Source organism: Echinops telfairi, unplaced genomic scaffold (genome assembly GCF_000313985.2).
Source record: "Echinops telfairi isolate 266 unplaced genomic scaffold, ASM31398v2 ScPeMD7_4225;HRSCAF=4972, whole genome shotgun sequence".
NCBI lineage: Eukaryota > Metazoa > Chordata > Mammalia > Afrosoricida > Tenrecidae > Echinops > Echinops telfairi.
The window spans coordinates 15,018,060-15,032,428 of record NW_022108124.1 but is presented as its reverse complement, the minus strand read 5'-3'; the positions used below and the strand labels follow the sequence as shown (position 1 = coordinate 15,032,428).

Genomic DNA, 14,369 nt, shown 5'->3' with positions numbered 1-14,369 from the left:
ACAGGATCACTGAAGATAAAGTGGGTGCATAAGCAAATGTGGTGAAGAAAACTGATGGTGCCTGGTTATCAAAAGATATAGTGTCTGAGGTCTTAAAGGCTTGAAGATAAACAAGCAGTCATCAAGCTGAGAATCAACAAAGCCCACATGGAAGAAGCACACCAGCCTGTGTGATCAGGAGGTATAGATGGGATCAGGTATCAGGCACCAAAGAACAAAAAAATCATATCATTGTGAAGGAGAGGGTGTGCGGAGTGGGTACCCAAAACCCATCTGTAGGCAATTAAACATCCCCTTACAGAAGGATCTTGGAGAGGAGACAAGCCATTCAGAGTGCAGTGTAGCAATGACGAAACATACAACTTTCCTCTTGTTCTTTAATGCTTACTCTTCTCCACTATCATGATCCCAATTCTACCTTACAAATCCCGCTAGACCAGAGGATGTACACTGGTACAGATAGGAATTAGAAACACAGGGAATCCAAGATAAATGAACCCCTCAGGAGCAGTGTTGAGAGTGGTGATACCAGGAGGGTGGAGGGAAGGTAGGGTAGAAAGGGGGAACCGATCACAAGGATCTACATATAACCTCCTCCCTGGGGGATGGACAACAGAAAACTGGGTGGAGAGAGACGTCAGACAGTATAAGACATGACAAAATAATAATAATTTATAAATTACAAATTATCAAGGGGTGGGGAGGGAGGGGAAAAATGAGGAGCTGATACCAAGGGCTCAAGTAGAAAAAAAATGTTTTGAGAATGATGATGGCAATAAATGTACAAATGTGCTTGACACAATGGATGGGTTGTGATAAGAGTTGTATGAGCCCCCAATAAAATGATTTTAAAAAACAAGGAAAGAAAGATTCTATCGGCAAAATACTGAACAGCGCAGGAGTGTCCAGATGGATGGAATACAGAGTCGCAGTACCCAAAAGAATTAGTGGACACTCAACCATCCCTAGAGGTCGCATCTGAACAAAACCGGATTATAGTGAAGGGCACTGACAAAAACCAAGGTTCCAGAAATTGATGAAATACCAGTTGGGGTATTTCAGCAAACTAAATGTAGTGTTGGAAGCAATTGTATTTATATTCATTCCAGAGAAAGGTGACCCAGCAGAACGTGGAAAGTACTGAACAAAATCATTAAGAGCACAGGCAAGAAAACTGTGGCCGAAGGTAAAAAATGATAGCAACATCACATCCACAGCAGCGGTTCTCAACCTGTGGGTCGCGACCCCTTTGGGGGGTCGAACGACCCTTTCCCAGGGTCGCCCGATTCATAAGAGTAACAAAATGACAGTGATGAAGTAGCAATGAAAATAATTTTATGGTTAGGGGTCACTACAACATGAGGAACTGTATGAAAGGGTTGCGACATTAGGAAGGTTGAGAACCACTGCTCTACAGGGAGCTGCCCGAAATGCAAGGTAGATTCCGAAGAGTATATGGAACAAGGGATATCATCGCTGCCATCAGACGGCGCTTAGTGGACAGCAGAAAATACCAGAAAGATGTTTACTTGTTTTTAATTGATTATGCACAGGAATTTGACTGTGTTAATCATAACAAACTATGGGTATCATAGCAAAGCATGGAAATTTCAGAACACGTAGCTGTGTGCATGAGGAGACTGTGCACAGGCCAAGAGGCAGTGGTTTGAATAGAACAAGGGGGTGCTGAGTGGTTTAAAAGCAGGACAGGTGTGTGCCAGGACTGTTTCCTTTCATAATAATAATGCCATCTGTGTGCTGAGCAAATAACCTAGGAAACGGGACTCTATGAAGAAGTGCGTGGCCTCAGGATTGGAAAAAGGCTTATTACCATCCTGCAATATGCAGACGACACCACTTGCTTGCTGAAAGCAAAGAGGACTAAAGAGGATTAGAGACTCCCACCTTCAGCATAGATTACCAGGCTCTGTACAGAAAACAAGCATTCTCACCACCCAACCGATAGGCAACACTTTCTCAATTCAGATTGAGAAGGCATTCCAACCAACCCCAACTCGAGTACCTGGGTCCAATGCAAGCCAGAGCCTTCTCCAGATTAATGTAGCAATGGGCCGATGACCCAGATAGGAGAAGCATGAAGCCGGGTTGGTGGGTGCAGAAGATCAGAGGTTGGTGAGTGCAGAAGTCACGTAGATCCAAGTTCCATGGGAACATGGCGGCATCTGACAAGCTCCCTGATTGCCTCCCAAGGTCAGCAGCCCACTTAGGGCTGTCCCTGGAGGCAGACACACATTTTGGGGGAAGGAATGATGCTTCTAATAAATGGCTGCAGTACAAAAGGAGGGGCCTTTCTGTGGGGCAACATGTCTTACAACTGTTCATTCTTGGTGTGGAATCAATCTTCATAGATTCTGCAGTTGCATGATCAGATGGGGTCTTTGGATTGGGAAAACCCTGGGACATCTTTTCTGTGCTAAGGAGCAAATTCAGAATGTCACCCCATCATTTCTTCACTCATTTACTCAATCCGGCACTAGGGTAGGGACTGGGAGGTTAACACGCAGTCCTCATGAAGAACTCCTAGTCCTCTCTCCTAGTCTTCAGTTGTTTATATAAATAGATCACAATAGCACCATCAGCCAGCAATAGAGAGTCAAGGCGTTGATATTTTACAATGCTCCAAATATGCAAAGATCGTGGCATGGGTGAGGTGAGGGCCACTGTGGACAGAGAATCAGCAGGAGCAGAAAGGGCAAGCAAGAGCTTAGGATGCATTTCCAGCTATTCAACTTTAGCCGGCGGGGTGCCGGGGTGTGGGCGGCGGGGAGGTTACAGCTAGGGGAGGGAGAAATCAACAGTTTTTTGACCCAAGGTCCATGCAAGTCCAAGATGCTTCCGTGTATGTATGTATGAGTCTGGCTGGACTAGAGAAACAAATCCATGGGCACACTTATGTGTATAAGAAAGAACTTTATATACAAGAGCAATTGAACATTGAGAAAACACCCCAGCCAGTCCAGATCAAGTCCATAAGTCCCATATTAGCCCATATGTCTGATACCCATCTATAAAGTCCTCTTCAGACTCGGGAAACACGTGCAATGAAGCCAAATGCAGGACGATCACAGGCCAGTGGGTAGAAAGTCTTGGGGTCCAGGGGCGTTGTGAGCATCTCAGCGCTGGCAGGGGTCTCTCTGTGGCTTCTCTGGCTTCAGAGGTCTGGTTGCATCCACGTGGCTTGTCCAGTTTAGGGTACTAGAGTAGTCCCATGTGTCTTGTCAGCTGCAATGTCTGCCAGGGAGTGAGCAAAGAGAGAGAGTCTCTCCTGCCTCCAAGGAGGAAAATCCAGGATTTCCCAGAATTCTCAGGAGAAGGTCATGCACACACAGAGGCCTCATTGGCTATGACCTGATTGACAAGCTAGATTCCACCCCTACACTCTCAGTCCTCAAATTGACCAACAATTATATCTCTACCACAAAGTGCATTTGTCAATAAATCCAGAGACACGACTGTGGCTGCTGAAGGGCAGATCATGGAGTGAGTTCTGCACCAGGGAGGAGCACAGGGCTGAAGCCTCTGGGACTGGCACTGGTTTGGTCCGGTTACCAGTGTTGAGTGGGTCACTAGAGGCCGTGCTCCTTGAAGCCCTGAGGGCTGAAGATGTTGGTGTTGGACTGGAATGAGGACACCGTGAGAAGGTCAGAATGCGAGCAGGCGATGGACCAGTGGTGTGTGGGAGACCTGGCCTGGGACACAGACCCGCAGGGCCTGTGTGGATGTCCTGGGGACGGTCTAGGGCCAGTCGGAACCATGAAGTTCCTTCAGAGCCAGGACCATTTATAAAGTCATCCCTGGCCTGATTCCTTGTGTATGTGTGTCGACAAGTGGCTCTTAACTTTGCACTCCTCTATTGGATGCGTTGCTGCATCGAATGTGCAACAGACCATCTATGGCACTACCTGGGGAGTACAAGGGCAGGTTCTGTTTCTCATCCATCCTCATTTCCCCAGCCCGGTGCATTAGGGCTGGCATGTTAAGAGCAGGACCCGCTTGAAGGCTTGTGACATGTTGGCTGTCGGGCTGAAAAGACTTGCCCAAGTCTAGCCCTGCCTTTACCTGGGTATCTGCACACAGAGCCCTTGACTACCCCCCACCCACCCCCCATATACACTCCAACTCCCACGGTGCTTTTCCTTCTGTGGTCTAAATCCTAAACAAGCTCCAAACAAGCTTCTCTGGCATGTCAAGTCCTGGTGCATGACCATAGCCATCTGTCATTTCTGTGCAGGGCCAACAGGAAATGTGATCACAGCGCTGAACAGTAAACAATTTGGAATCAGCCACAGGCACCCCTGTCATAGCCACACTTCATCTGGGCTAGGCACCAAAGTAGGCTGTGGGTTGCTTGTTACCTCAGCAACAAACACCTTCCAGTTCCAACAATGATTTGTCAAGAGAGTCTGCTACCAGTTTCACTGTGATTCTCCAAAACTCGCTTTCTTTCCCGGGGCACGAAAGCTAAAATCCATTGGTGAAACGGACTGTGTTAGTCTGAGTTGAGTAAAGAAACAAATTCATGGACACTCATGTGTGTAAGAGAGAGCTTTACATTAAAGAGCAATTGTATATTAAGAAAACATCCCAGCCCAGTCCAGATTAGGTCCATAAATCTGATATTAGCCCATATGTCTGTTACCAGTCTATAAGTTCTTCATAGTCACATAGCACATACAATGATGTCAAATGCAGGAAGAAAGATCACAGACCAGTGGTGGAAAGTCTTGTGGATCCGGTGGTGGTGGAAGCATCTCAGAGCTGGCAGGGGTTGCCATGTGGCTTCTCCAGCTCCAGGGTTCTGGCTCTAGCAGCGTAGCTCCATGTGGCTTGTCAATAGGAATGTCTCACAGGGAATGAGCATGTATCTGGCCTCCAGTGAGCTATTTAACGCCCTTTGTGCCTCCCAAATGAAGTCATCAAGTTGCAGCCTGATTGACAGGCTAGACTCCACCCCTTGGCAAGTTGACAGGAGATTATGTAACTGCCACGCTGACCATGGATTACATTGATGGGAATAGATGTAGACTGTCTTAGGCTAGGTTCTCCAGAGCAATACAGTGAAGCACATTTATTGAAACATACATAGATAGGGAGGTGTTTATTTCCAGGAAGCTACAGAGACTGGCGAGTGTCAAATCCAGGAGCCAAGCATCAGGCTGGAGGCTTCCCTTGCCTCCGGGGCTTCCGGGGCGATGACCCTCCATGACCAACTTGTTTCTTCTTTTATGCGTCTGTGGCACTTTGCATCATCTTCACCAGCGCCGTGATCCAAATGCGCCGACTTCCTTTGGGTCTTCCTTACTCCGTGTCCAACGTTCGGATGCACACGAGGTGACAGAAAAGATCCGAGCTTAGGCCAGGCACACCTTGGTCCTCAAAGTAACATCCCTGCTTTGCACCACTTGAAAGCGGTCTTCTCAACACAATGCTCCTGATTGCTGCTTCCATGAGCCTGGATTGTGCATCCAAGCCAGAAAAATCCTTGCCGACTTCGATCCTTTCTCCATGTATTCTGAGGTGACCTGTTAGTCCAGTTGTGAGGACTTGGGTTTTCTGTACATCGAGTTGTCATCCACAGCGGAGGTGATTCCGGAGTTTCATCAGCAAGCGCTTCGAGTCCTTCTCCCTTTCAGCAAGCAAGGTTGTAAAAATGCCTTTCTCCAGTCCTGATACCACATTCTCCTTTGCATCGTCCAACGTCTCTGAGGATTTGCTCAGCCTAGAGATGGAATACTTATGCTGAGAGGATACCACCCTGACGCCCCCGGAGACCTTACTTCCTGAAGGCAGTACTCCAGCTATGTCATTACAGCTGCTTATGCTTTGAGACCTGTCGCTCTTCCTCGGTCACATTTGGAGTGCCTTGGACCCTGAGTGGGTGCATCCCGGGTACTACCTCTGACAAAGCTCTGCTGCTCTTGGTGAGGGGCTCCCCTTCTTTGTAGTCTATTCTTAGTCTGAAAGCTCTGCGGAAGTCTGTTCACTTTGGATGACCCTGCTGTATTTGAAACACCAGTGACATCGCTTCCAAGATCACCGTGGCACATAAGCCAGCACAGTACAACCACAGACAGAAAAATAGGTGGGATAGTGAGGGGGGTATCATTGACTTTGCCAGCAGACAGTAAACCACTCTTGTTGGTCCTTCCAAGCAGACACGGATACGACTGCATGAGCCAGATCGAGTGCTGCACACCAGATATTACGGAATGCATTAGTCTGCTTAAGCAATGAAACCCCACATGGAACAGCAGCTGCAATCAGAATCACGGCCTTGTCGCGTGTTTGGTAATCCACTGGGATTCACCAAGATTCACTTGTTCACACCAGCAGAATAAGTGCGTTGAATGGGGATGTGCTGCAGGGAAGCCCCCACCCCATTCTTCACGTCTTTGGTGGTGGCACCTCATCTCTGTGGCCCCTCCAAGAATGTGGTACTGCTTGCAGCTTACTCTTATCCAGGGTCGGGCAGTTCAACTTGGCTTTTACTACCATACTAGAAATAGCCCTTTGTGCACATTCATCTCAGGGACCCAAGGGGTGCATTCTGTTGGTTGCTCAGTATGCATTTGAGAATGGAGAAAAATCATTACAGGGTGGTTCAGGGACCCACGGGACCCTCTGCAAGATGAACCTGAGCTAAGAACCCATTCATAGTCCGCCTTCCATATATCCCCCTCCCACTCTGACTGGTGGACCACCATCATGTTTGGGGTATGGATATTTGGAAACAATGGGATTCTTTCTCCAGTGAGCCCAGTGTTCCTATCATTCAAGGGGTGGTGGGTCTGTAAAGTGACTCAGGTCTGAGAATTGATCGAGGAACGTAACTCTTCTGGGGATCAAGGGAAGGCTGTCATTCACCTGACCTATAATTCTTCTGCTTGTACTGATGAAGTATATATTTAGTAGATTTCCCATCTGTTTCATGCCTAGGGACACCGTGCCTAAGTAGCCAGTGCTATAAGTCCATATGATTCAGGCAGTGACGGTTGCACCTTTGACTCTGCTTGTCCATTAAGAGAACCACATGCATCTTGCCTCTGGTAACTCAATTCTGCCACTTGGCCCCTACCAACATGGGGTCTAATGAGCCTCATTGTAGTTATGTGTCTCAATTCAGTCAGGGAAGTTTCTATTGCCAAATAGGACTTACTTGAAATAGCAATCACTGCAGTCTTCAAGGATGCTGAAGCTCTCTTGACAAAGGTGGCCCTCGCTGTTGGGGTGAAAGGTGTATCCTCTGGGTACTCAGTGGGTGGATCTGTGGGCCCAACCTGATAAATTCCCTCACACATGACAATTTCTCTAAGCCTGTGGGTGCTTTCTTCTAAGTCTACTACGGCAGGTCAGACTTTTCACCTTGATTTAGTGTAGGCACTGCTTCATCCAGGCTCCAGTGAACCAAGCAAATAGGCTATTACATCCTTTCCTAACCTCGCCAGCTGAAACATTGAATGAAGAATTTGTACTCATCGGACCCGTATCAATAAACTCTTATCCGACTTTATGTTCCTTGCACCATTGTTCTAGACTCCTAAGAATCATTCCCATACAGATGCCCCAGGTTTCTGTTTGAATATATTCAGAAAATCAAGCTGTTCGTTCGCTGCGTTAGGTGCCTCCTCCTGTGTCACACTTTGTCCCTCACTTAGTGGAATTCACAGGGACTCGTAATAGGTCTAGAAGCAAAAATGATGGCGGTAGGTCCTGGGAACCTGCACCAGTGTCTTATAAGGCATCTCCCTCAGGTAAGGTACCAGGTGCCATCTCAGGCCCGATCTCCGGTGGTGACTCGGGGTGTGGGGGTTACTCATTAAGTGGGATGGAAAGGAAAATCGATTTACTGGATAAGGGAGTTTTGCAGACGAGGATGGACGGAGAGATGGGACTACAAGGGATGGTTCTGTTGGCAGGAGTGAGTGGATGAAATTTAGGGGCATGGTGTCCCCAGCTTCCGGGTCACTTTCATATTAGACCTCATTCCAAGTCTTAGGGTTTCTTCCGAACCAATTTTCTGGCTTCAACTTCATACGCCGTTGGAGGTTGGGAATTCAATTGGTATTGTTATTCAGCTATTCTCATAACCATACTGTGAGTATGCTATTTAGTACATTGGCTCTGTGACTATAAACATACAAGGCTTTCTTTATGGCCCAAGTGGCAACCTGCAGGTCTTCTTGTGGCGCCTGAGCTGAGACGATGGAGCTTTGAGTTCATCGCTTTCTTCCACCAATTTGTCTACCAAATAGGACCCATCGTCCAGCATCTGTATACTTCTCGAGCTGACAGCACTGAGTAGAAAAATCTCAGGTCTGTAGGCGCCGAGAGCCTTTTCCCTCACAAATATCTGATACCGTGTGTATTTCCACGACCACGTCACACCGTGGAGTAGCAGGGCCCTCTCGACGGCGAGAGGCAAAGACCTAAGTGCCTTTAAGACTAGCCAGACTTGAGAACGCATTCGGGAAATGTATCCTGATGATGTAGTTCCTCCAGAGCCACTCCTGATGTCACATGTCTTAGGCTAGGCTCTCTAGAGGAGCAAAGGCAGTAATGTGTGTGTGTGGGGGCGGGGGGGCACTCACAATTGTGGAGGCTAGTGAGCCTCATGTCCAGGGCCCAGCCATGAGGCTGGAGCCTTGGGAGACATTCCCTGACTCACATGGTGGCAGAGGCTGGGGAACATTGGCAGGTCAAACAGGGAGGTGCTGGCTCAGGGGGTTGTGGGAACTGGCCAGCCCCCAAATCAGCAGAGCAGAGGAGGTTGGGTCAGATGCAGATGAGAGTGAGTGAGAGAGAAAGAGAGACAGAGGAGAGAGAGAGAGCTTTGCCAGGAAAACCATACAGATTGGATGCAGGTCATGCCCCCACAGAAACTCCAGATTTAAAAAAAGAAGGGCGGGGGGTGGGTGGGTGTTTAAGTTCTTAATCCTGAGAGTCATGGCGTGAAGTTGATGCACAGCTTAGACTATGATATAGATTTCTCAGAATGGGGCAGAAATAGTCCACATTTCCTGGGTTCCTTCCAGAACACTGTCCTGAAGTCTAATTTTTAAAAAAAACAAAAGCTGTCTTCTCCATTTTATTTATAGACTTGGATGAGAAGGGAATTTAATTATCAAGTCCCATCTGCACTTTCTAAATGGCAGCTCTTGACCCTACAAAATAACTACCAGAATGAGAGGGGAGGGGGAGTAACTTTTTTAAAAAAATCATTTTATTGGGGGCTCATACTCTTCTCACAATCCATACATACATCCATTGTGTCAAGCACATTTGTACATTTGTTGCCATCATCATTCTCAAAACGTTTGCTTTCTACTTGAGCCCTCAGTATCAGCTCCTCATTTTCCCCCTCCCTCCGTGTCCTCTCCCTCCCTCATGAACCCTTGATAATTCATAAATTATTATTATTTTGTCATGTCTTACACTGTCTGACATCTCCCCTCACCCACTTTTCTGTTGTCCGTCCACCAGCGAGGGGGTTATATGTAGATCCTTGTAATCATTTCCCCTTTTCCAACCCACCCTCCCTCCACCCTCCTGGTATCGCCACTCTCACCACTTGAGGGATTCCCTGTGTTTCCAGTTCCTATCTGTACCAGTGTACATCCTCTGGTCTAGCCAGATTTGTAAGGTAGAATTGGGATCATGATAGTGGTGGTAGGGTAGGGAGAAAGCATTAAAAAACTAGAGGAAAGTTGTATGTTTCATCGGTGCTATACTGCACCCTGATTGGCTCATCTCCTCCCTGAGACCCTTCTGTAAGGGGATGTCCAGTTGCCTACAGATGGGCTTTGCATCTCTACTCCGCACTCCCCCTCATTCCCAATGATAATATTTTTTCCCCCTAGGTCTTTGATGCCTGGTACCTGATCCCATATACACCTCCTGATCCCACAGACTGGTGTGCTTCTTCCGTGTGGGCTTGGTTGCTTCTCAGCTAGATGGCCGCTTGTCTATTTTCAAGCCTCTAAGACCCCAGATCCTAGATCTTTTGATAGTCGGGAATCATCAGCTTTCTTCATCACATTTGCTTATGTACTCACTTTGTCTTCAGCAATCGTGTCGGGAAGGTGAGCATCATGGAATGCCAGTTTAATAGGACAAAGTGTTCTTGCATTGAGGGAGTACTTGAGTGGAGGCCCAATGTCCATCTGCTACCTTAAGACTAAACCTATAAATATATGCACATAGATCTATTTCTCTATCATCCTATATAAATATATTTACATATATACATGCCTTTATTTAGACCTCTTTAAATGCCCTTCGCCTCCTAGTTCTTTCCTCTATTTCCTTTGACTTTCCTCTTGTCCCACTATCATGCTCAGCCTTGATTTGGGTTTCAGTAATTCCTCTCAGTTACATTGCCCTTGATCAAGCCCTACCAGGCCTCCTACACCGTTCTCACCATAGATTTTGGATCACTTGTTGTTCCCTTGTTCCTGGGTTTGTTAACATCCACTTCCTTTCCTCTGCCTCCCCCTCTCCCATGTCCCCCTGGAACTGTTTGTCCCGTTGTTTTCTCCTCCAGATTGTATAGGGGGAGTAACTTTTATTGAGTTGCTGCTATGTCATCACAATCATTTTATTTTCAAATGTACTCAGGGATGAAACAGACACTTGAGGTGACATGATTTTCCAGGGGCTTACAGTTAATGGAGCACAGCACCTGCATTTGAACCAAGGGCTGGGTGAACCCTGAGTTCACCCTGTTCCCATAACACAGGCTGCGTGGGCCTCTACTGTACTGAACTACCTACAAAGAAGGATTTTCTGAATTGCCCGCGATAGCTGTCTCTGTCCTTTAAAAGCACCATGAGCATAGAAAGGAAGTACTTTTATTTTGAATGCTTAGCATCTGTTCAGAGATTTATGGGATAAATAGCATAACGGCCAAGTCTAATTTCAAAATATCACAGTTTTGAAAGGCTCTCCTGACCTAACTTAACAGAAATACGCCGTTCCAAGTCAAGCTGAAGAAAGACCAGTGTTAAAATGGTTTCATTCGGTGTTTCAGGATTTTTCTCTGATCCAAACCAAGAGGCAGCCTGGGTCAAACCAGGAGGCTAAGTTAACCATTAACTTGAGGGCAGAAAGTCAACAGTAAGCACATTCTTTGCACGGCTCTGCCCACACGCCAGCAAATATTAACATATATGAGCTAGTATCTTTTCCTGTGGTCATGCAGGTGTGTTTTATACACCTGCAAAATGTCCGTGAGGAAGCAATCATCCAATATTGGGCCCTCTGATGGCAGAGGCCCCAGACAGTGACTTACGTAAGTCCCACGGGTCCCTCTGTGGTGGCTGGTGACTTGCAATCTGGTTGGACACCACTGCAGGGGTGGCATGGCTGCTTCTCCTGAGGAAGCAGGGATGAGCTTGCTGTCTGCTAAGATGCGACGCTACATCAGCCACTGAAACGGAAAACAAATGTTTGCCATCCACGTTGATCTTCTACCTCTAGAACTTCCTCAGAACTTTCCTGCTTGCTTTTTCTAGAAGCGGCATGCCGCAGTGAAAAGGTCGTGGAGTTGGAGCCAGATGGATCTTAGTTCACAGCCTCTCCCTACCAAAGGGCAGTTGAGTGACAGGCTAAGTTACCTTCCCTGCTGGCCCTCCACTTCCCCACTGGTGAAATGAAAATAGCTATCTTATTTTTATCACATATAACACGGCCACATGAATAACATGCACAACATGCATAGGAAACTAACACGTGAGAGGGGTGCTTGGTTTGCAGAATCTCTAAGGCATGCATTATGTGTGTGAAGGTAAATTCTCCACGAAGGACTCTAAAGGATGCTGATTATAAAGAAAGGCATTGCCCAGAGCTGCCGGCCACCACGTCCACTTCCCGTGGCTGCCTGCCCACCCCGTGGAGTCCAGTTCCTGCCTCTTCACAAAGAGCCTGGAGACTCTCAAGGGTCAGCTCTTCGAGAACCTTCTCAAGGAAGAACAGACCCCTCCGAGTAGGATGACGGTTGTCGGTGTGGGTGCTGTTGGCCTGGCCTGTGATATCAGGGGCTGAATGAAGGACTTGGTCCATGAACTCGCTCCTGTGGATACCACGGAAGACAAATTGAAGGGCGAAATGATGGCTCTTCCTTTCCTTTGAACACTAGAAACTGTCTCTGGTAAAGACGAGGATGTAACTGCAAACTCCAAATTGATTATTATCCCAGCCAGAGCCCGTCGGTGGGAGGGAGGACGTCGTCTTAACTGGGTCCAGTGCAACGGAGTATCTTCAAATGCATCATTCCCAGGGTCGTACAGCACAGCCCGAACTGCACATGGCTTGCTGTTTCTAATCCAGGGATCTCCTTCCCATGCCCCTTGGAAGATAGGTGGCTCCCATAAGGCACTGCAATTGGGATTCGAGTTACCTAGTGGGGGAGAAGCTGGGAGTCCCCCCCTTTCAGCTGTCATGGATGAGCCCTTGGGGGACATGGAAACTCCAGTGTGCTGGTTTGGAGTAGAGTGAATGTTGCTCCCTGAAAATCCTGCACCCTGCTTTAGACGCTGATGGAGATAAGGAACGACGGAAAGAGGTCCCCAAACAGGTGGGGGACGGTGCTTATGAGGTGATCAAACTGAAAGACTCTACTTCCTGGGCCATGGGGCTGTCGGTGGCCCACTTGACAGAAAATAGAATGAAGAACCTTAGGCAGGTACACCCATTTGCCACCATGATGAAAGGACTCTGTGGGTTTGACGATGACTTCTTCCTCATTGTCCCATGGACCCTAAGACAGAATGGGATCTTGGATGTGGCGAAGGTGACTTGAGGTTACTCGAATCCCTGAGGAAGAGGCCAATTGAAGAACAGTGCAGACACATGTTGGGGGTCCAAAACAAGCTGCGATTTTAAAGTCGTCTCCTGTACCACTTCCCTGTCTAGGCTACAAATGGAGTTTAGTGGGGGGTTGTGCATGTTGTTCTTTTTATCTGATCTGTGACTAAAGTCGTAAAATAATGATCTAGGAAAAACAGTAGTTTCCTGAAGTCAGAACTGGGGATGGTCCATCAAGCCTTGCAGTTATATCCAGAGGTGGATATTGCTTGTTGTGTTAGTCCGGGTAGACAAGAGAAACAAATTCATGGACAATCATATATGTATAAGAAAGAGCTTTATATACAAGAGCAATTGAATATTGAGAAAACATCCTAGCCCAGACCAGATCAAGTCCCTAAGTCCGACATTAGCCCATATGCCTGATACCAATCTATAAAGTCTTCTTCAGACTCACGGAACACATGAAATGATACTGAATGCAGGACGATCACAGGCCAGTGGGTGGGAAGTCTTGTGGATTCAGTGGCGGTAGAAGCATCTCAACACTGGCAGGGGTCTCCATGTGGCTTTTCCAGCTCCCAGGGCTCTGGCTGCCGTCAGCGCATAGCTCCATGTGGCTTGTTGTCTGTCATGTCTCACAGGGAGTGAACTTGTGCTCCCCACCCCAGCGAGCTATTTATCTCCTATGCTGTGACCTGATTGACCTAAACTCCACCCCTTCACTCTTAAGTCTCACATTGACAACAGATTATGTAACTACCACACTTATCATGTATAGTTCTAAATTGGTTAGCATAAAATCGTTCTACCACCACTGAGACCCACTGCCAATGTGTTTACTATGTGTGATGAAACTTCTAGTACCTTCACTCAACAGGACAAGCCCAACCTTCTTCCCAATCCCATCTTGGGCTCCAGTGTGTAAATGAAATATCACATGTCTTGTGCATAACTTTTCTAACGGATCTTATTTTGTGTACAATATTTATCAGAGTAGTGTATTTGCCAAATAATATGAAACTCTCTACATATAAACAGCACAACTATCTCTTTTACCAACAAAAACACCAAACAAACCATCAACAGTGAAAGAAAAAACAAAAAGAAAATAATTGATAAATGCCATCAATAATGGTCATGATTTTAACTATGGGAACCCTGCTGGTACAACAATTAAGTGCTTCATTGCTAACTGAACAGTAGTTCAAAGCCACCAGTGGCTCCTCAGGAGAGGGACCTGTGATCTGCTTCTGTAAGGATCCTCAGAATCAAACTCATTGCCATCAAGTTGATTCCAACTCATAGCAACCCTACAGGACAGGGTAGAATGTTCCTGTAGTTTTCTGAGCCTGTAGCTCTTTACAGGAGTAGAAAGCCTGCCTTTCTCTCATGGAGTGGTTGGTGGGTTTGAACTGTTAACATTGAGGTTAACAGCCCAATGTGTAGCCACTATGCCACCATAAACATTAGGGCCTAAAAAGCACTATGGTATATTTCTACTCTGATGCCTGGGGTTACCAAGAGGCAGAACTAATTCTGTAACA

The 14,369-nt window shown here is 47.0% G+C and overlaps 1 pseudogene; it reads left to right on the top strand.

Annotated features, from left to right (window-relative positions):
• LOC115871253 overlaps window positions 1-12,817 on the top strand; it is a 23,498-nt pseudogene extending 10,681 nt beyond the window's left edge.
• The last annotated feature ends 1,552 nt before the right edge of the window (window positions 12,818-14,369 follow it).